General features: G+C 41.4%; 1 protein-coding gene across 12 annotated transcripts in view; it reads left to right on the forward strand.

Moving 5' to 3' along the window:
- The window catches only part of SULF1 (sulfatase 1), a 184,598-nt gene that overhangs the window by 46,399 nt on the left and 115,662 nt on the right, over window positions 1–22,537 (forward strand). For 7 of the 12 annotated variants that reach the window (XM_064388694.1, XM_064388701.1, XM_064388703.1 and 4 more), the window contains exons 1-2: window positions 15,346–15,939; window positions 17,126–17,218. The exons of 2 other annotated variants lie outside the window; for them this stretch is intronic. The gene's annotated coding sequence lies outside the window, so the exon portion shown is untranslated. Of the gene's footprint in view, window positions 1–15,345; window positions 15,940–17,125; window positions 17,219–22,537 lie in introns of those variants that run through there. 3 more of the 12 variants (XM_064388721.1, XM_064388740.1, XM_064388793.1) reach the window with 2 other exon arrangements.

The following is a 22,537-nucleotide window of genomic DNA, read 5'->3' on the forward strand; positions in this document are numbered from 1 at the left end:
TCTGACACTTGATTTACTTCAATTTTTTCTGTGTATAAATGTTTGTTCTAAAGAGGTAACCTTCCCCTTACCTGAATTTAACATTAATTAGTAATAATTATGAATGAGTGTAGTTCTTGCACAGAGAACAACACAGGAACAGGTGAGAGACAGGATTGTAGAAAAGGCAAAGAAGGTTTTATTCAAGAGAACCGCATGGTTTTTATAGAGCAACATGACAGATTCTATTTGATTGGTTAACCAACAAAAACATTTTCTTTGCTCACTGTCTTTGAAGAGAACAGGAAAACAAAGTAGAAAAACACTACCTGCAAATTGTTTATACTTAACAAGTTATTACATCTTTCTAACTTTCTAAATTTTCTCACAAGCCACTGTGAGAAACACTTGCTCTTTCTCTCTCTCCATCCCATGGCATCCACAAATGAGTGTTTTAAACTCAGTGGTTTTGAGTTTTTTAATTTCTGGGTACTCAATTTGTGAGGATAAAAGGGGCCTGGAACTTATGGGAACATACACTTCTCCTTTTGAAAGATCTAAAACTTGTTTACGTACAGCACCATTACTGACAACAGCGACCAAAAAGTCACATAAACAATGAAAGACTGTGGAAGAAGCCAAAGTTTTGGATATATATATATATATATATATATATAGGCAAAGAATAGGTCCTATTAAAAGATTCCATGGTACATTCCATATTCACTGAGACAAGACCTTATTTTTTAAGCATGCATCTGAATGACCCAAACACAGTAATCAGGGATGCATGTAATTTTTTTCCCCTCCTTCTACTCAATCCTAAATTTAAATCATAATGCTGAACTTGTGACGTCACTCTCAATCATTTCCACATGGCTTCACTTGTAGGATCAAAAAGAAGGTGAAGCTCTCTTGTGTCAGCAGAAAGCTGATTTGGGGGATGGAAGATATTTCAGTGAAATTTCTAGTAATGACAAGAAGACTTCAAAGAAACCTGCAGGTAAAGTACTGCTCTTTTTCAGTAAATAGTTGCTCTGCCTCAAATTTAACACATTAATAGAGGTTCAGTTTTAAAAGGGGCTGTGCTCCTAAGGAGATCCTGAGTCTTCAGATGCTTCAGTTCATTTAGAAAATCTTTCATGAATTTAAAATCAACAGGTGTATTCCAGAAAATAAACCTCAGTGGACACAGGGTAAGACAACAGCATGGTGGGCAGCCCAGCTTCATATTTCCATTTTCTCTGGTACGTTAGTTTTCTAAAGATGGCATTTTGGCTCTGATCAAATGGAAGGGCAAAGGTTACCGAATGTGAGGCTGTGGCTGCTGGAAAAGGGAACCAGTACAATGGTGGGGAAAAGCAGGCCACCAGCATTAAGCACAGAGAGATGTGGGAAACTGGCAAGAAGGAAGAGGATGTCATTTTCTGAGAAACCAGGAAATGAGCTCTGTGTTCAAGCATTTCTATTTATGGTATAAGAATTGTAAATATTGCAGGAGATATTTGATACTGAGACAAGGAAATATGTGTCAGGCCTTTTAGTTTTAAGCCCTTGTCTTTGCATGGGCTGCTTTTGTTCAAGGAAGCAACAATGGAAAAGGAGGGATTTGGGAAAAAAAGGTTTCTGCTGCAGCATTTCCCAAACTATTTTTCCTGTGCCCCTCTCCCAAGTGAGTTCTACTGTTCATGACCCTTCTCTCCCCTTTCCTTCCCAACTCATTCAGCATCCAGCATTCAGGATTACAGCCACTCATCTCAGTTTGCAGCCCTGCATTATCTCTCATACCCCCCCCTCCTTTCCCAGAGAGAGGGTGAGTCCTAGTTTGGGAACTGCTGTTTCCACTGGATTTCAGTTCCTGGCAACCTATCTGTAAAATACTTTGACCAAAAGGGATCTGTTCCCCAGAGACTGTGATGCTAATTCTGCTGTGTAGTTCTGGTGTGATTTCAGAATAATCTCCTGGCTGCACACCAGTGTTGTCCTGCTGGGCTTGTCCCTAAATGAGAAAACCTCTACAATGCATTTTTTAAGCATAGCACCTCACAGCCTTTGAGGTTAGCTGCACAGTTTGGTTAGCAAAGTGTCTCTGTGCTCATTTCTTTTCAACTTGGAGCCCAAAAAATTTCTCCCTCTTCTGCCAGTAGCCCTTATTAATTTAGGTAATTTTCCTTTAAATTTAATTTGTTTTATGTTTTCAAGGCAAAATCAAGCATTACAGGGCTGGAGGATGGGACATACCAATGTTTTCACTGCTCCTTTTTGTAATGTAAAGGCAGAAAGTGTGTGACTCTTCTATGCCAGGGTCTTTCCCAGAGCTAGCTCCCATTCCCATTGTATTTATATTCACCAAAGCCACTGACTTGTTTACCTGAGAGAGTGGCTGCTCAATTCCTGGAAGCCATTTACTTATCACTTACAAGATGGAGACAACAGCAGTGCTCAGCTCCCTGTTTATCTACCCAAATATGGATTTTAGAGACTCATTGCAGTCATTTGACTTTGAAATCTCTCAGCCCTGAATACCAGGTAAATAAAACCAATAGGTGGTTTGGTAGAATTTCTGCTATTTTGTTTAAAGGTTTCCAAGACACTCAATCACCTTATCTCTAAACCAGTGTGTCCTTCTCCCACTGTTGTTTATTTTTTTCAAAGATAAAGCATTGCATCTGAAATCCAGGAAGCAATAGTGACATGCTTTGGGGAGACTGTGGAAGTGAAGGGAAATTATTAGAAGTCGTGACCTCAGTGGCAACTTTAGACATGAGGTACTTGCTTGGCCCATGCTCATGAACCTTGAGAGGGACACACCAGCATGTCAGGCACCCCATTCTTCACACCACCATTCTTCTGACACCTATTTAGCTTCCTTGCCATGCGCCAAAATTAGGAGAAATTGCTAGATGCCATCATGGCTTTTGTTATCTGGGGTACCCTGCACGTTTCTTCTTTGTGACAGTAGGTGAATTAGGTTTATACAGGGAGATACATTCTTTTGCCTGAAATTCAAGCCACTAGGGATAAGTCTATCATGAACAAAATATGTTGCTGTACCAACCCTATGTACTCGAGAGGTTTTCCTGCCTGTCTTTCCTGCAGCAGCTTTGCTGTGAGAGGTGTCCCCACACTCATCCCACGCCGGCTGGTGCTTGTGCCAGGGCAGCCATCTCTGCCTGCCAGAGGATGCAAAGCAGCTCCATAGGGACTGTAGGGAGCACGTCCATCCCAGCTCCTGTCAGGCTAGTGCTTGTGTGAGATGTAGGTGATTGCTAAAGTTGTTTCTGAGACTGCTTGTTATATAAAAAAAGACAGCGACAGAACTGCATGGAAATACAATCTGATGTAAAACTGCAGTGCTATTTTACTTTTCAGAAAGGTTTTGTAATGTGTTTGAATTGGCCACCTGGCTATCTTTGGCTGTGACTGCTAATCCTTCAGTATCCTTGAAGGTGTCCTTGATACTCTAAATTAGCTGATATTTTTAGAATATTTCAATTTTTATTATCAGTTATGCAATGGACATATCACTGAATATTTTTATGTCCGTGTGATTAAAGTACTTAATCCCCTCAGAGAAATTTGCAATGACAGAAACCATGGATAAAAATCAGCTCTAAGTTTAAGAAGAGCAAGAAGTCAAGTAACTTTAGCAGGCACTAATTTTTCCAAAGGGTTTGTTCAGTCTCCTGAAACATTGGGACAGATTTTTTGCAGAGGCAGACTCAATAAGAATTCTATATGGATACAGAGGACGTCTTGTGCATTTATAGAACTGGGGTGCCCCAGAAGTGGGGCCCCAGGCCAACACAGAGTTTCTAAGCAGCTGAAAGGACTGTGACAGCAAAGCAGTGGTGTGCACGGGGCTGGGGACAGTTGAGAAACCAAATCTGTGTGTTTAGCAAGAATCAGAGTGGTCCAGATCTCACCCTATGGACAAGAGGCAAAGCTTAATTTGGAATGGGAGGCTCTCTCTGCAGTGAATCATGTTCTGCCAAAATAATCCAATTCATCTCCATTGAAAGAGTGTTCAGAAAACATGGTACATGAAGGGCCTTTCCTGGGACGTCTGCATCATCATTCTGCTTATGGAAATAAAGAAACTCAGAAAATACAATCTTTGCATAAGAAATAATGATGTGACCTAATTAACACATCATGTTCACAAAGGAGTACCTTCTGTCCATCAGAATACCAACTTTTTCTATAGTTTTCAATATATTCCTGACTTTGCAAAAATCAATATGTAGAGGAACTTATGTGTGTTCATATCTTGATCTAACAAGTATTAAGCAATACTAGTTAAACACTTCTGGTTTTGCTAGGTGAGGCTGAAATGTCAGCTTATTTCTCAAAAGCATCACTGATGCCACTTCTTTTTAATATGCACTGTATGTACATAAACAATGTTTATCAAGAACACCTTCCAGGGAATTTCCATTATCTAAACAAATGAGATTACTAATATTCAAAATATAAAAGGGGGCTCTCTTATTTTTGCTTATTTTTTTTACTCTCTGAAAAGAGAAACTGAAATTTCAGAACCACAAAGGGTTTTCAAGGATATGTGAGTGAGATTTCTCCTTGGCAAGGTACAGATAGCTATTCTCAAATCCAAGGGGCCCACAAAGAGTGTCTGGGTTTCTGGAATGAATTGCTGAGTTGTACGTACAGGTGCTAAGTGTGATTACGTCAAAGTGTAAGAGCAGGAAATGAGATCACCCAAAGGTACCACAGGCACTGCAATATTAAGAACTGGGTACTGCAACGGTATTTATCTCCAGGTTTCAAATCCCCCCTGTTAAACCCACTTATTAACAATTTTGTTAAAAGCTGTGAAGGAGACCAGGCTGGGGGAGAGGGATACAAAGAATTTGGAGTGAGTTTTCAATTAAAATCCACAGTCTGTTCTGTTTCTGATAATCTCCAAATTCTTTTGAAGAAATGATCATTATAACTCTGTCTAATCTGTTTTCAAAACAAACTCTGAAATAGCCATTGTGTCCACACCTTCTGTTTTTATAACTTATGTGCTTTGATATTGTAATTGATGCAAGTGAGTGCAATTAAATCTTTATTTGGAAACTTGCACCAAAGCAAGTCATTCAGTAAAAAAAAAGCCACCAATGTGCTTTGACTCTAGATTCTCACACATATTTGCACTTACAATCAAAGCTTTTGTTCTGTTAAACTAACAAGGGCTGTTTAGCATAAGAAAGAGTTAACACAGGCTGCCTTACTTTGTGCTAATTTTGGGAATAACAGTTGAATGGAAAAAAAATTTGCAGGAAACTATGCTGTCCTAGTAAAAATGACCAATTTTTATTTTAATAAGTAACTCACCACAAGTGGAGAGGTTTAAAAAAGGCATGATAATATGCCAATGATTACTGTCACTCAGTGATAAAATACTTCTCTTGTTTTTCCTAAGATCACAAGAAAGCAGATCAGATCTCTAGCTCAAAATTGCTTCTAAACTAGGCAGTGAATTCCACTCCACCATTTTCACTTGGGGGATTTCACATCAACACAAGACAGAGATCTGCAATTAGTCGTTTGTTGGCATATCTTTATTTATTAGTTCTGTGACACAGTTATTGATCAGCCATCACATTGCTACTTATAATTCAGGCACTGCTGTCTTAAAACTTAGCTGTGGATTGGTTTGTGTGAAAGGAATTTTTGTAGAAGGGCAAGCATGATTTATTTCAGTGAAATGATCTGTGTGCTTGGTCCCACTACAGGGAAAGGCTGTAAAAGCACAGGGCTTAGTCAGGCTGTCAGCTGCTTCTGGAAAAACTACAGGTTAAAAGCCTTTTTCTTTTGCTCAGGGACTCTCAACTAATAGGAAAAATCTTAAATGTAATAAAATATGGTGTGTATATGTACATGCATATATTTACATATATATAAAATATAGTTCCTTTTTCTTCTGAGAAAGTTCAGGTAGACCACCACTTTACCACCTATGAAGCAAAGTCATGAAAACACACAGTGGGTGTAATCAGGTTTAAAAACTCTTACAAGTGGGTATAAAAACCTCTATATTCATTTATCTAGAAAATACCATCTTGGCCTTCTTGAGAACCCAAGAAGATGTTTTCAAAAGGGCACCCTTTGGCAGAAGTGAGGTTATTTATGGAGTTCCTGTGTCAGGCTGCCTTCCTGACAGGAAAGGTCAGCCTTCTCGTGTCTCCAACAAGCATGGCAGAGACTCTAACCTCAGTCTATCAAAATGAGGAAACCAAGCTCAACTCCACTGAAACTTTTTTATTGTTGATTAGACTGGTTTAAATAGCATCAGGGCTAAAACCTAAAAATAATGCTTGTATCTGAAGATTGCCTCTTGAGATAATTCAGCATCTCAGGGACAGGTCTCATATCCTGTAGTAGGACAACTGCACATCAGTAGAACTTTCTGTCCCTAGTGCCATCCCAGAGGAGGTGGCCATTGTAAAGTTTCTCCAGTTTGACTCATCTTGAGTTAGTGTGAGTTCTAAAATTTGATTTTAAATCAACTTAAGCCCATTTAAGATGAGATTGTCTCTGAAGGAAGATGAATCTTATTTTTTTTCTCCCTTGGCTCTGTGCCTTTTCTTGTGTCAGCACTATCATTTTCATAGCTTTGTGGTCTGATTAAACCTGAGTAAAATTTAGCCACTCAAAAACCACCAAAGTGGTCTGCTATTGTTTACACGAAGGAGTGAGTAAGAACACGAACCATGTGAGCAGAGTTAGGGAAAATAATGGATTTTTCCTGCCAGAGGTTTTTGCTGGATGTGAACCTGTCCTTGGAAGCTGCATCACCTGCAGCTGGAGTATAGCTCCTAGCCACTTCTGTGGAGCCAGTTGCTGGACTGTAGATCAAACCACAGCCCATACTACAGTTCTTCTGCAAATTCTGATTTTTCCGTGACTCCTGATAACATCCAGTTTGAAGAAAATGTTAGAAAGGCCTTGGATTTATTAAAGTGCAGATTAAAAACAAGTTTCGAAACTAGTTGCAAAATGGCATTTCTGTCCTGTTTTTAGAACTATGTGTACAGCCTTGGGAAGAGAATGAGCCAACTATAAAAAATATTCTGAATCCCTTAGGACAGAAGAAAGAACAGCTCTGCCTTTTACATTAATCTAACCAACCAGGTTTTACCTTCCTACTCATTGATACCAGAATGAAGAGGAAAAATATTTATCCCTCCCTTCAACCGAATATGGAATTCAAATAAAAACAAAGTAAACCAGCCAGGCAAATAGTACAACTTCCTGCTCCAGTCCCTCTAAAATTCAATTTTACTGACATAAGCTTGGAAAAGATTCAGTGCCCTAAATTACCACTGAGAGTAAATAATAGTTGCATTTGCCATGACAGGAGATTTTGGGTAAGTGTCAACCTAAGGACAGCAGATGGGACGATCTGTTGGGAGTTTTCCTTTGCTGCTGTAGAAGGTTTTGCGTGGACAGGGAGGGACAAAGGAGGCCTGAAGGGGTACTCAGGCCCATAGTGGCACCAGAAGCAGAAAGTGCTTTTCCAGCCAGAATTCTATTCTGTCTCTTTCAGTCCTGACCCTTTCCTCTCCTCCGTGTCCCTTGCCCTTTAGTGCTCACAGTCTGGGAATTGCCATGAGACTGTCTAAGGAGAGAGGGGGAATGTGGCTGCTGTGCTAAAGGGCAGTGGAGGAGAGTGGTGGGTACTGACAGAAAAAAAGGGGAAGCCATGAGGAACAAGATCAGAACAAGGTCCTCCTGTGCCACAGCTGAAGAGAAAGTACAGAGAGGAACAGGCCACCAAAAGGATCGGGAATCTCTCTTCTGACCCACAGCCTTGTCAGCATGCTGGAAATGCCATGTCCAGCAGGCTCTGCAGCCCAATGTTGGTTTTTTTCAAATTTTTGTGAAAACCTCCTTGAGGAGGATCAAGGATGGAGATGTTCCCCTAGGACCTTTTTCTAGCCCCTCCAAACATTTAGTCTTTCTTTGAAGACCTTTCAACTTCCTGCCAATAAGCCTGAATGCCCTCAGCCTCTTTTACTTTCTGAAATTCTACTAATACGTTCTTGTTCTACAAAGTACCATGCCTTTTTCCTTCCTTCCTCCCCCAAATCCTTCTGCCACTGCTACAATACTGAATTTTGCCTATCCTTTGGAGAGCACAATTACAGCTAATCAATACAGTTGAACAATCTTCTGTGCATTGGGAACCTTAGATGGTATCACCACTCTGCCCAAACTAGCTCTGCCTGGAAAAAAAAGAAATTCTGTTTCCATTAACAGTGAACACCCTCAGCACTGCCAATAAAGGACCCACACTGTGATTTTCATGCATCTTGAAAGATTTTTCTGACCTGCAAAGTAATTGTAATGTCTTCCAGCAACTCACCATCCCACATTAACTCTTCTCTCTTGGCCTTTCTCAATATTACATTTCTCTGTCTTCACTTTTTCAGTTTTCTCTACAATCAGTTTGGGGTGTTTTGTTTTTGTTTGGGGTTTGGTTTTTTTTTTTTTGGTTGGGTTTTTTTTTTTCTGACACAGGATGTGAAGCACAGATGTTTTCAGGAGGTGAATTAGAGGTTTTGGCAGTAGAGTGAGGAACTTATGGCATTTTGGCATCTACAAAAAGAATGGCAAGTGGTTTGGGTTGGTGGGTAACTTTCCTTCTTTTTTTCCTTCTTTTTCCTTTTTTTTTATAGTAGCTACATGTGAATTGTTATCTATATGTCATGTTTCTATATATACTGGATTATTATGGTTTTATTTTGCTTTCAAGCTATGATATGCTTAATTTAGGCCCAGTAACAAAAATTTAGATATAGAATTATATACACATGTAAATATATATATATATGTTTTATATATATATATGTTTAATTCTACTAATCCACATTACTTATACATGTCTACACATACTTTTTAGGGATGGGTATTGGCATTTAAGTCATTTCCATGGGTAGGAGAAGGTAATAGTTACACCCAAGACAATTCTATGAATACTTTTGCTGGAGCCAAGTTTTCTCCATGCAATGAATACTGCTTTATCATTCTTTTGGTGACATAAAACTCCATTATGGCTTTAGTTGTGCTTACCTTAGGTGTTATGACTATGTCATGATTTATGATCAGGAGGGCTTTGAATGAGTCTGCCAGATGTTATGGCTGCATTGCCCTACCTGTTTATTTGTATGTCCTTACATGAGATGCCAATTTCTTTGAGGTTAATTGTCTTAGCAGGTGTAACTGTAAAGTTAATGGTATGTGAGGCAAGGTAAGCACATTGGCCTCTTTTCTCAGTGAGAACAGAAGTGAGACTGAAAAGTCTCTGCTACTGTACAAAAAATTACTGTACACAGAGGTATAGCTGGTCCTGCAATGTGTCTGCTCTTTCTGCTCCCAAATATTCTCATTATTATATCTGAGATGAGGTCACAAAAGGGTTAAATGAAATGTTTTCCTAAATTGTTATGGGATTTGCTGATACTTTGTTGTTATAAAAATAAAAGGGCTACAGGGGCTGATGCTTCCTTGACTCTCTAGGAAAAAAAAGAATCTGTATGTTAAACTGTGTGTATTCCCACGCTCTGTCCAGAACAACATCATGGACACGTTTGTTTTTTTTAGGCAAGTGGTACCTTGATTATGTGCAATATTAGAAGTATGTTCAAAGGGGAAGGAGTAATATTAAACCTTCATAATGAAACCTTTGCCGATTTTGGTGAGTTTAACATGGAGTCATCAAAATCCTTCATCCATTGTTATTGCAATTTTTTCAGGCTGAGAATTTTGAGTAGGAGCAAGGATGATAATTATGTAAGAGGGAGGGACTTGAAGATGACCACTGGTCATCACTTTACTAATACTTAACATTAAAAGCAATGAGACATTCTGGCTTCTAAATTTTTGGCATTTTTTCAATTTTTGTTAAGTATTGGATGGTTTACCTCAAATTTTTTTCAGTAATGAAATTGAACTCTGTCCAAAAATGTGAAGTCAGCACAAGTTCTGAGAGCATGTTGCTCTCTGAGTTCTCACACTTTTAAAGCCTTATAGACTCCATATACACTCTCTCCTTGGTGTGTTCCCTACTGCTGAGAATGGGATCACCTACCTTGTGCAGACTGGTTAAATATGTTTATTTTCCTGCCTATATTTGCCCCTATTTTCCAGATGTCTGGTGTGTTGAGCTCTTCCCAGACGCAGTGATCACTTGTTTACTGTGCTGGAGTTGAAACTCCTGGCCAGCTGGCAGCTGAGAAGGGAAGAACCACAGCTTCTTGGTGCATTAAATCGTCATATTAGGCTCTAGCTTGGAAAAACTTTTGCTGGCTCTGTTTTCTTTTTCCCTAACAATGACATGACAAATATACCGGGTTTTCATTTGTTGGAGTTTTTTGGTCTTCTTTATTTAATTCTGGGATACTAAAAAAAAAATAATAATAATTTAGCTATGACAAATCTAATCAGCTCTTCTGCTAGGGTAAGACACGTGCCCTTTAATTGCAGTGACCTTGTTTGGTAGTGAATTACTATGCAACCACTAATGAGGGAGTTACCTTAGAAGAAACAGTAACCAAAAAGAATCAGTGTTTTGAGAGTGGGTGTAAGTGAAGAAACACAAATTTGAGACTGACAATTATTTCAACTCTTAATCTTCTTCTGGAGGCAAGTGATAGTGATGACAACAATCTGACAAATTGTAAAGCCCTGTGATGAATTGAGTCAATTATGATCTTTTGTCTGTCTCACCTGCACTCTATCCTCTGTTCTGGTTACTCCTCAGGGGAACTGTTTTTAGTGTTGCAGTCCAAAGACAGATTGTAGCTGGGTATAACTTACATACCATCTGATTCCGTTGCAGGGAAGAAGGAGCAGGGTAGAAGAGCTTCCTTAAAAATTGAAGTCTATATCCTTCCATCCCACAAGAGCTATGCAGAGGCAGGTAATCCTGATTCTGGAACTGTGCCCTTAATGCATTTCTAACGCAGTCTTTTTGTAGCTAGCACTTGAATGGCTTCCCACTAAGAGAGTACGTGTATAGGCCTATGCACATTTCCCCAGAAAATATGGAAATTCTGAATTTTCATGTGTGCTGTATGTGACTCACCAAATTTCTCAGTATTTTTTATATATTAACCTTATTGTGATCTTACACAGAATAATCATTGCTGGAATATTTTGTTCAGGTGAACAGGCTTGAGCAGGGACAGTGAGAAGAAAGCTACCTAGCATGCCCTAAAAGTTATTTATTTCTTCTTCCTCTGGCCAGGTTTTTGATCTTTATGCCACTCAAATGTCTCCAAGTTTGGTAGATGAGTTCTGAGAGCCCACTGAAGCAATTTAGATGACTGTAATGTAGGGATACCTGACTCCTGAGTCTTGCAGAGCTCTGGGCTTTCAGCATGGAGGAAACACTTGTAAAAGACCATGTGTTTCTGAAATTTAGGTGACTCCAGGTTAAGAAACAGTTCAGCAGACTTTTGCACAGAATATCATTTGGGATTTAGCTCACAAATTTTACATGAGCCTATGGCTGACTTTGGAATGCCCACATATGGAGAAAAAGAAAATGAAATGCTGGCTTCACTAGCAGCTGCTGTATACTCAATACTTTTGATCAGACCTTTTTTACTAAGGCTCCTGAACATGGATTTATGAGCCAACCTCTAAAAATCTTGGCTGAAGTTCTTAAAAGGAATTAATCTCTCTTATACTACCCACCATGAGGCTCCAAAACTGCCAAATGCTTTAAGAAAGAAAGAGCAGCTGTGCCACACTAAGTCATGGCTTGGCACCCTCCAGTAGTGGAAAATAGAGGATGCTTGGGGTAAAGTGTAAGAATAGGACAAGCACAGAATATTTGTCCAGGATTCACTCCAGGTGATTCAGGGATTCCCTGTACCAGAAGCTATATATTTGTATTTAATTGCTGTGAGTAATTTTTTTTTCCATGAACTTGTCCAAACACTTGAATATATGTCATTTTATCCCCACTGCATCCTGCAGCAAGTAGCTCCAAGGTTTCACTGTGATCCACATGAAGAAGCATATCTTCCTGTGCTTCTTGGAACCTGCTGTTTGCTGGGATCTTTAGAAAGAAACATTGTTTTTTAATTATTTATCTTTTTTTTTGCAATTCAGGATTTCAAAGGCTTTTTTATTATATGTCATTTTTGACGAGATATCATTGAAATTCAACAGGAGCATGAGCTTGCTATTCATGCATGAGCATGCATTTCAACCTAGAATTTAACAGTAGACTTGTCTGTAGATTTATAGTCATGTTCTAGAACCTCTTCTGTTCCTATATAAACTCTTCAAAAATAATTGAATCCAGGGTAGACATAAAATGATTCAAGGAAATAAAAAGTCATCTTCCATTCATATTGGCAGGAGAGATAGACTGAAGTTGCTGCAGGAATCATGAAAAATCCCCTTTGATTATTTCTGAGAGCTGAAAATGCCAGAGTTGAGAATTACATGAGGTTCTTGTGCAGAGGTGCACGTGTGTGATTATGTGCATATGTCCCACACTGACACACAAAACTGCCAAGGCCATCTGTGCTGGAGGAAAGGTGGTGAGTTAAAGACTAGGCAACACAGAATGAACCTCAGTGCCCTGGCTTAAAGATGCTGTTGGCTACCATGGAAACAAATTGGAAGTACTGTGTGAGGGACATGTTATCTGTGGGAACAAAACAGGAGCGACTATTTCTCAATATCACAATTACCTGCAATTAATCTTGCATATTAGGATTGTCTTGAGTTATTTGCATAAAGCATTATTCACTTTGCTACAAGTCTTATGTGCGTGGGGGCAGTCTGACCTTAGCAAGAGTTCAAGGGTTTGACAGTCAACTTGAGAACCTGTTTTATGATACATAATTTTAACAGCATTTCGGGTATGGCTCTTCAGTGCAGCTTCCATTTCAGCCTTTAAAACCTAAACTCTTTGCAGATGGCAGCATGCATAGAGGAGAAGTGGTGGAAAAGTCAGTTATAAGCTGTCACAGCAAACTAAATCTGGCTGTAGTCACACAAATAGCAGTTAAATTATCCTGCAACATCAGCAGTAGCTTTCAAGTGAGAACATGATCATGCGTGATGTTTGAGAGCTATTACCAACACTGGTAATAGAGACAAAAAATTGTATTTCAAGTCATGGCAGAGTCTATGAAGAGAAATTGGGGGGGGGGTGGTGGGGGTGGTGTGTGTCTCTGTATACAAAAGACTAAATTAGGGGACCTTTTAAACATGTCAATTTTACAGTATTGTGACTTGACAGGCATCAACAGAGGCATCCCTGACTTGCACAGGCATAAAAAAATCAACAGATCTCGGCCTGTGCATCACACAAATGCTCAGTAACTTGCTTATGTATGTTTATACTCAGATATAATAAGCAACATTGGATAAGCATATACCACATCACAACATAAAATAATTGTATGCACATAACAGTCATTCATGTTGGTTAGAGGTTGAACCCTGCTGAATTTGCCTCTCATCTGACCAATAAAACATTGAGCATCTGTGAGGTGAACTGCATTTTAGAAAATGAGTCAGTACACAGGATGATGCAGCACAATTTGAGGGGCTTTTTGATACTCCACATCTTTGATCACTATAGATTTTTAATGCAATTACTGTACTGTTAAGGAGTACAGCTAAAGAAAATGCAAATAAGCTCAATAAAGTCTCCAGGGCTTTTGGAGTATGTAAGGTTATCCAGCCTGTTTACAGATCACAGTCTGCTAGAATGAAACAAAATCAAACCAAACCCTTGCCCTGAAGATATAATTGGCAACATTAAGAATCTTACAGTACCCCAGGGACAGTAGTTGCATCTTTACTTCACCACATATTATTGTTGAAAATATTATTCAGCTGTTTATTTATCTAGAATTAGCAGATTAGGGAGTAGTGTTTTAATGGATACCAAACATCTGTGATAGCATTTTCAGAGTAATAGGCTGAAACAGACACTGTATCATCACTTTGGGGAAGAATTTAGGCAAATATAGTTGTGACTACAGTTTCTTCTTTTTCATTTCCCAGGTCAGCTTTGATAACAGCTATCTGGGCTCAGACCCCAGCTCTTGAATCTCACATTTTATTAAGTATTCACTTTGCCACTAGTCTTTCAGAAACAGCCTTGTGTAAGGTATTAAAGAACAAGTAAGCCAAATCAACATTTCAAGACTCTCATATGGCTTTCATATAGCTGGGCAGAGTGTGTCTTTTCACAATTGCAAACCTTTCTTCAAGTTGGATGTTAACACTTTCAGAGTAACTTTTAATGCCAAAACAACGTCCTTCCCTTTCAGTTCAAAGAAAACACAACATCTGTCATAATGTGAAATGTAGATTTAATGCAAGTGTCAAGTCAGGCACTTGGTAATGAGGTAAAAACCCTTGAGATTTTGAGTCTCTCTTCCACGCTATCCTATTACAGGGAGGGGAAAGGAAAGAACTGTTTCTTTGGCACTTAGCAGCTTTTCTGTGTCCCTTATCTATCATTCCCGGACATCTTCTGTAAATTAGTGGATTTTTCCTGGCAGTGACCCTGAGAGGGAGGAAGGTGTGATAATGTTTGCTTTGTGGCAGAGGGAAACTGAGGTACAGACTAGACACAATCCAGGCTTGCCCGGAGCCCAGAGCGCGACTGGGGCGGTGAGGGGTCCCCAGGGGAAGGGCAGCGCTCCCGAAACTGCGGCCGCATCCCGCAGGACACTGCGGGGCGGTGGTGGAAGCGGGTGGGAAGCAACAGGCTGGTGGCGGCTTCCCGGCCGGGGGGCGGCAGCCGGGGCCAGGGGGCGGCAGCCGGGGCCGCGGGGCGCGGAGCGGGCGCGGAGCGGGGCCGGAGCGGGGCCGGGGCTGTCACAGCAGCGCCGCGGGCGCGGAGGGAGCGGGGCCGGGGCTGTCACAGCAGCGCCGCGGGCGCGGAGGGAGCGGGGCCGGGGCTGTCACAGCAGCGCCGCGGGCGCGGAGGGAGCGGGGCCGGGGCTGTCACAGCAGCGCCGCGGGCGCGGAGGGAGCGGGCGCTGCCGCAGCCGCGGGCGGGGAGCAGCGAGCGCCGCTGCGCCACCGGGGAGCAGGGACGGCCAGCCCGCGTCCCGGGAAGCGCGGGCTCGGGGGAAGGACTCGCAGATGTCTGAGTGCAGAAGGAGAAGTATTTGCTCTTCTTCTCGAGAAGAGAAATACCCCTCTTCTCCTCGCCTCTCCCCCCCCCAACACACACCCCGGTTTTCCTCCAGCCTCTCTCCGCCGTTCTCCCAGGAGCCGCAGGGAAACCGCGGCACGGTAAGGAGTTGGGATTTCGGGATGCAGATGTCACATCGACTCCCGCAGTAGCACTTGATCAGGATTTCAAACTGCATCATTTATCTCTTTTAGAAAAGCGTCTCTCGGAGGAGATTGCCCTCAATAGACCCGCCACAAAAAATATTTTAGTGTTGTTCTTGTGCTTCTGTGCATCCCACTGCGAAGGGGTCCCAGTGGTCCCTTGGGAATACAAGGAGTTGTGAGAAGTTACACAACTGGCCACCAGACTAATCCACTCCCTCTACCTTCCCGCGAGTACCTCCCCCTTCTGCTCTTTTTTTCAATAGCAGCCCTTTCTCAAAATCTCAGGTTACTTTGCTAAAGAGTTCTCAGCCTTATAGTTTCTGCCCTTGTCTCTGCCTCCAGCTCCTTAAGAGCCACCCAACCCCAGCGATTGGATTGGGCAGCCCGTCTTGACACACCACTGTGCTGAGTGCTTGAGGACGTGTTTCAACAGATGGTTGGGGTTAGTGTGTGTCATCACACTCGAGTGGGGATTAGGGGAGAGAGGCAGCCTTGCTGGAGCTGTGTGGTCTTCCCCAAGTGTGAGCTGCAAGCAAAAGAAGAAATACCTAGCTCTGGGGGAGAAACTGGAAGAATCGTTTCCAGCAGCTGAGAGGGAAAAATAAAACCGCACACTTTGTTCAGGTAAAGTAAAAGGCACCTCATGCCTCTCTCTCTCTCTCTCTGTGTCTCTCTCTCTCTCCTTTTTTTTTTTTTTCTTTCCTTCACGGTTTTCAGAGGAATGCTAGCACAGCACACTTGTCAAAGCCAGTTGCTGCTGCCTTATCAATGCTGCTATTGTACGGCTGACAGATAACAGCGAGCACAGCCTGATGCTTGGCCGTCTTCACAGAGCTAACACTCTTAACGCCGCTAAGGTCACGCTTTCGGAGGTGTAGATGGGAAGGTCTCCGCGGGAGCGGTGTGTCCCAGCCCTGCGGGAGCTCCCCCCGCAGGCACGGCTCTCCCCGGCCGGGCTCTCCCCGCACACGCGTGTGCCGGGCACCGCGGCCGCGGCGCCAGCGCCCCGGGCTCCGCAGAGCCGCGGAAGCTGCGCGCCCGGGCGGGGGAAGGCACCGCGGCAGAGCATGCCCGAGGTCTGCAGCAGGATGCTTCAGCAGCGTGCAGCCCGGCTGGGGCTCGGCTGGGAGGCAAACCAGAATGTTTTGAAACATTTGGGGTGTCTGTAAAGTTTGAAGACTCCTTTATGGAGACCTGCCTGGGCTCCTGACAATCGGCATGGAGGTGGTTTGGCTTACACATGGGCATAAAGTTAAGAGAAAATCAGGAAAGTAGGGAAAGGCAGGGTACAATGTAATGCTGCTCTTGCAGCTGCAGCAGAGCAGATGGATGTAATTCATTTGCAGATCTGTTTGTGAAAGTTTTACAAGTCATTGAAAACTAAGTAGCATCACTATAATGGATCATTAAAGACTCGGTATATTTATAGATTCTAAACTAGCGATCTGAAGTGTTAATTAGAAGTAGGCAAAAATGTATGTTTAGGAAGGAAATATAATTAGAAATTAGTTATGGAAGTACTCTGCTATCATTTTCATTTAATTCCGCTATTAAGTTCATTGATGTCTGGAGCGTGGGAAGCCCAGCAAATTAACTAAATCAGAAGTGTTATCACTAATTACAGTATGTTAGCTTATCAGAAAAGATGTTTTCATTGTTTTATTCTAAATTATCTAGATGGAGAAATAACAGGATGGATTATTTTTCCTTTTATTTGGTTTGGAGTTGTTTAGTTTAATATTTGCTGTATATTTATGCTGTTTTCCTGTGCAGAGTAACAATATTATTTGCTTCTTTTGCACCTTAACAGTTCTTCACAGTAACTGTCACATACCTCTGGTGCTTATGAATTATTGGCCTCCTACTTGTGAAAGAAATCTAACACTGTCCTCACCACTTACAGGTGAGATATTCTATATATAATACTGTATATAATGTGTTCTGAAATAAGATCTGTTTAGTAGGCTGAGCAAGGGGATTTATAGCTGGTGATTTTGGTATTCAACAGTGTAACGATGCCCGTAAACCCATGTTTCATGTTGCATATATTTTTTTGCCTCAAACCAACTTTTTTGTTAACTTTTTTTCCTTGAACAGACTATTTGGCCTCTTTACAGGCTGTTCTCAGCTTGTATTTTCAAGCACACTCTTTAGTACAAATGTGTCCCCAGAAGTCATCCACAGCAATTTGAAACAGAGAATTAGCTAAATCCCAAAAATCACTGCACAACCAGACCAAGATTTATGTGAATAAATTTGACCATTTTGGTTTTTCTCTCAGTCTACACTTTCTCACTGTAAAAAGTGATGGAAACTTTTACAAGCTTAAAATGAAAAACAAAACCAAAGGAAAACCTCATTATAGCTCCACGTACAAGTCTTGCATATTGGATTTCTCCTCTTTCTCCCAGTGTGTCCTGTGAGAAGCTCAATAAGCCAGCTTCAGCACACAGAGGTTCAGACTTCCAGCAAAGCTGAGGTGCAGCACTGCGAGCTGCAGAGCCTGATGCTGTCACTGCCTAGCTGAAACCTATCCCTCTTTGTGGGTATCACTGGATCACAGATCAGATGATCTACAAGAAACCATATTTTTTTTAAGAAACTGCGTAGCTAATTACACATGCCCAACTTGTTATTGTTTTACTAGGGGGAAAAAAAAACAAACTAGTTTCTCTAGCACTGCCAGAAAATCTTGCTGAGAAACTAGGAACAGCAAATCATGTTTTTCCTTCCTTCATAATGATGGGGCTGTTTAAAAGACAATGCCCACGGGGCAGTCCAGCTTCTTGTCAAAACGTAATCTACTGTTCCAGATGGTAAACATTCAAAGACATATTTATGGTGACTTCTACATACCTTCCTTTGACACTGGCTTTTTTTTCCCTGAGAGCACTTGTGCTGGGTACACACATGAAGTTCCCATTAGCATCCTAGCAGCTGTAAAAGTGTTCAGAGCCCACAGAGATGTTCCTCACAGTAAGATAAAAATAATCTTAGGAAAAGATCTGAGACAGTACAAGTTCCATGATACGCTCAAGGTAAAAAATTCCAGAGGTACAAAAAAAATCCATAAACTGCTGCATGAAAGCTGTAACACATTTTTGTTGCGGCTAATTCATCTTTGCTTGATACGGAATGCTGAACATACCAGGCATGTCTGTACTATCAACTCTGTTTGTGATGTGAGGCAACCTGCACTGCACAAAAGCTGGTGTGTTTCTTTTTCCCCCAGCTAGTGAAAATTAGGTGGGATACTTATTGTCTTCATAGAGTTTTCAAAGTGTCACCCTGCTTTTTTTTTTTCTCTCACTGCTCTGAGCAGTTAGGTAGAGCACAAGAAAATGTTTTCCAGCCAGAATATGTTCTGCCCTGAATTGTCTTAATTATGTGTCAGTTTATTGCTTGTCAGGGGCTTCCTCTTCTTAGCACTTTATAAGTGAGGTGGGGGAGCTCATTACATCACAATATGCAACTTCAGTTTCTGCTTCTTGGCATGTCTCCTTGGCCTTTCATTGATTTTTGTCTCTGTTCAGAGGAAAAAAGAAATTATGATTGGTGTAATTTGCATTGAAAAAAAAAACCCTTGGTGAATTTCCAAATGGCATGTAAATGCACCTTCAAAAAGTAGGCTAAATTAGACATTGTTAGGAAAAAAATTGCATGTAGAAATCCAGAAGTATCCTAGAGATTGCAAGTAACAGTGTGAAAATTATTGTAACTGCTCTTATTCCAGTCAGGAACTGATAAAAACAGTTTATTTAAAATGTTGTGATGCTAGGGACACTGCAAACCATTATAAAACTCACACTCAGTGGATATTAGACAGCTAAGGAAAAAAATAATTTAAAACATTTGCAAATTCTGTTCTGGCTAGAAACACTTTATTGTAGACTGTTTTGACAGTTTACAGGTTTTTTATCTAGCTTTGTTTAATTTATATTCTGCACTTGATTATATATATATATATATATATATATATATATATATGACCAAATGTTCATGTAGGATCAGGAGTTTGAGCCTTGTGTAATGTCAGGGCCCATTCTCACATTGATGAGGCAGGACACTTGTTGCAGGTGTCATGGGAGTCATGGGTTCCATGATTTCCTTAGCTTTAGAAAGAGCTTTGGGGGATTTGTGTTTGAGTGGGAAGGCAGACTGATGTGATAACAATTGAGAAAGCTCCTTTCTGAGCGCCTTGAGAGCTGCAGTGTTCAACAGAGAACGAGGTCCCGTGACAACTCTGCGGTGACATAGAAAGAATCCAATTAGTGGCCACTCCTGCTGTTGATACTAGATCTCTCCTAAAACATTTCCACCATTACCACCCCCATTGTAATCCCATCCACAACACTGATAATGGGATCAAGAGTGTCTTTTCAGAATGCCTGTTTAAATTTTAACTGCCATCTTTGGAGGTTCTGAGGATATTAAATCAGAAGGCACTGAATAACACAGCTCTCAAGAGAGCTTTGTGACACCCATAAGACACAGTTATCTTCCTCATACTACAACTTCCTAATGCCTCCATCACAGGTAGAGCTGCATTGTGTGGGATACAGGTGAAGTGGGGGGCTGTGTGCACAAAGTGAACAATCCATTGAGTTGTGGCTGTCCCTGCACTGCAGTTACCTGCAGACCTTGTCCCTGAGCAGCCACAGTGTAGAAAGCAGCAGTCAAAGGCAGTGGGAGGGGGTGCAGTCCCCTGTGCCCTAGCAGAGGCAGCAAGTCACCCTGCTTCTCCCTTTCACAAGCCTTAAGTCACCACTCTGCCTTTCCAGCTGGATCAGCGGTGTAATATTCTCTCCTGCCCCCTTGGATTTTTCAGTCTTTCACTTTCCTTGCTCCAATGTTAATTCATCATTTCCATAAGATCAGAGTGCCATAAATCCATTGTTATTCTTACCACGAGGGGCAAGTTCAATGCTGCCATGTGCTTGGAGAGGATGCTGTAAAGTGGAAAGGCTCAAGGCTCTAAACAGTGTCACCTCAGAAACAGCACAATAATTAATAAATTAATAACCAAACCAGACTCTTTCTATCCCAATTATTTTAGCACGTTTCAGTTATGTCAGTAGACTGCTTTTGAGGGCCCTGCAAGATCTTTGTTTAGCATTGCTTGTTCATACTCAAAAGTTGTTAACTGGTGAGTGCAATTCCATTTTAATTTCATGTGTCTTAAGAATTTTATTTTCTGAGGAAACTAATGCTTGTTTCATCTTATGGTTTATGCACACAGCAGATTTAGTGTCAGTGATTTTCCCAGAACTTTAGTTCCCACTTTCAGAATCTGCTGAAAAGGTTGGTAAGCCTTTACTGTGTGTACTTACTCTATTAATCCTGGAGCTCTGAACCTTCCCAGTCATAACCACCACCAGTGGTTTGGTTACACTGAAACATTCTTTTTGTAATAGTTGACCTTTACACTCAAAATTTTATCATTATTTCCTTTTTTGTATAATTATTTTTTTCATAGCAAAAATTAACATACAATTTAATAGAAACTTGCATTATAGTGTTTATATCTGCAAATTTGGTAGTATTGCTGGAATATATATTAGAAGATTTCTAGATATGGTACTGTGCTATCGAATTCCAGGCTGTAGGTCAGTGCTAGATTATCCAGAGAATACTTCATGGAGTTCCTATATGGAAGTAAAAGACTAGAAAGTCAGTGAGGTTGTATTCCAAAAAAAAAATCCTTTTCTGGTTTGAATGTAATTGTGGCACTGCATGCTGCCATTTCTCTGTGATGTGACTCTAACCCATCTTAGCAAGGAGAGGAGCTGCTTGACAGCAGCTGTATTTTTGTGGTGCTTCACAGGAGGTGAACTCTGTTTGGAAAGCCCACAGAGAAGATGGGGAAGCTTTTGGCACTAGAGTTCTGGAGAATAAATGTAACAGGGAGCTGAACACAGGGGATTGTTTTTCTCAAAAGCATCTATTAAAACTGAATAGTGGTCTGTTCCAGTATTGTAATTGCAATGTGCCAAGATGTTCGTTATTCTACCATGTGCACTGTTTTGTCTGTTTTCACTTAAAAACAGAAAAATGCGTTGCCAAGCCTGTAAACGTCTGCAAAACTGCCAGCTCTCCTGACTTATATCAGTAGTCTGAAGATATTTAGCCTTCTTTGTAAAGCTTCAAGTGTAAGAGTCAAGATATAATGTGAGAAGTTCAGATATCTGGTTTCTGGTTTTTTAAACCTAATCCTCCTGGTTGCTGAGACAGCTGGCTTGCATGCAGCTCCAGAAACAAGAAGGAAACTAACAGAAATCCCAAACCTGCCTATGTAAATGCATGCAGGCTGTGTGAACAAGGTGGGTTTGTGCATGTTGTGCCTGGCAATTAAAACAACCCAACTTTTTTTCCCGAGGTTTACTGTAACCAGCTCCCCCAGAAATTTCTGATCGGTCGTCTGATAACTCCCATTTTGTTGAAGAGGTTTTATTGCAACAGAGGGTGAGGTTTCTTGTCTCCTCTCAAACAGCAGAATAGCTTGCTGCCCTGGAGAAACCCATCCTTGATCTTCCCATCCTCTGCCTGCAGCAGTGTGTTCCCATCTCCTTCCTTGTGCCAGGTTTGCCTCTTGGCTCACCTCCTGGAGTGCTGAATGAACTCATCAGGGCAGTGGGAAGCTCTGTTGGCTGCCTGCCTACTGAGTTGATTCTTCTCAGCAAGTGGACAGAAGATCCACATGGAACAATGAAAGTGATTGGAGCTGCTGGCTTGGGGTGAGGAGGGGAAACATGGCCAACCCTTTAGGGGACTGTGAGCTGTAAGATATTCAGCTACCTGGTGACACCTTCTCAACCTACACACTGGGGCACTGTGTGTGTCCACAGTACAAGTGTGATAACAGATGTTATCTGGCACAGACAGTGCCAGTGTCACCATGAGCATCAGGCTAAGTGTGCACTTCTAATGAAAGCCTATCCCTTTTTATTTAGAGAATCACTGCAGTGTCACTCAGAATATAGAAAGTCCTCCCTTACCACTTCTGACTCTCTAACCCAACAACTAGGATTTGGAGAGAAGCTAATAAGTGGTGTGGAGAGAAAAGAGGAAAGAAACAGAAGTGCCTGCTCAGCTGCTGCTTTAAAAGGTGAATGAGATTCTGAGGGTGGGATCCAGCCTGGGTAGCCAGGATGCCCCTTGGGTCTTAAAAACAGCAGCTACCTAAAGGTGTGCTCTCTCTCTGACCCATGAAGAGAGTCCCCCT

The sequence above is a fragment of the Passer domesticus genome, chromosome 1, assembly GCF_036417665.1.
Source record: "Passer domesticus isolate bPasDom1 chromosome 1, bPasDom1.hap1, whole genome shotgun sequence".
NCBI classification, from domain to species: domain Eukaryota; kingdom Metazoa; phylum Chordata; class Aves; order Passeriformes; family Passeridae; genus Passer; species Passer domesticus.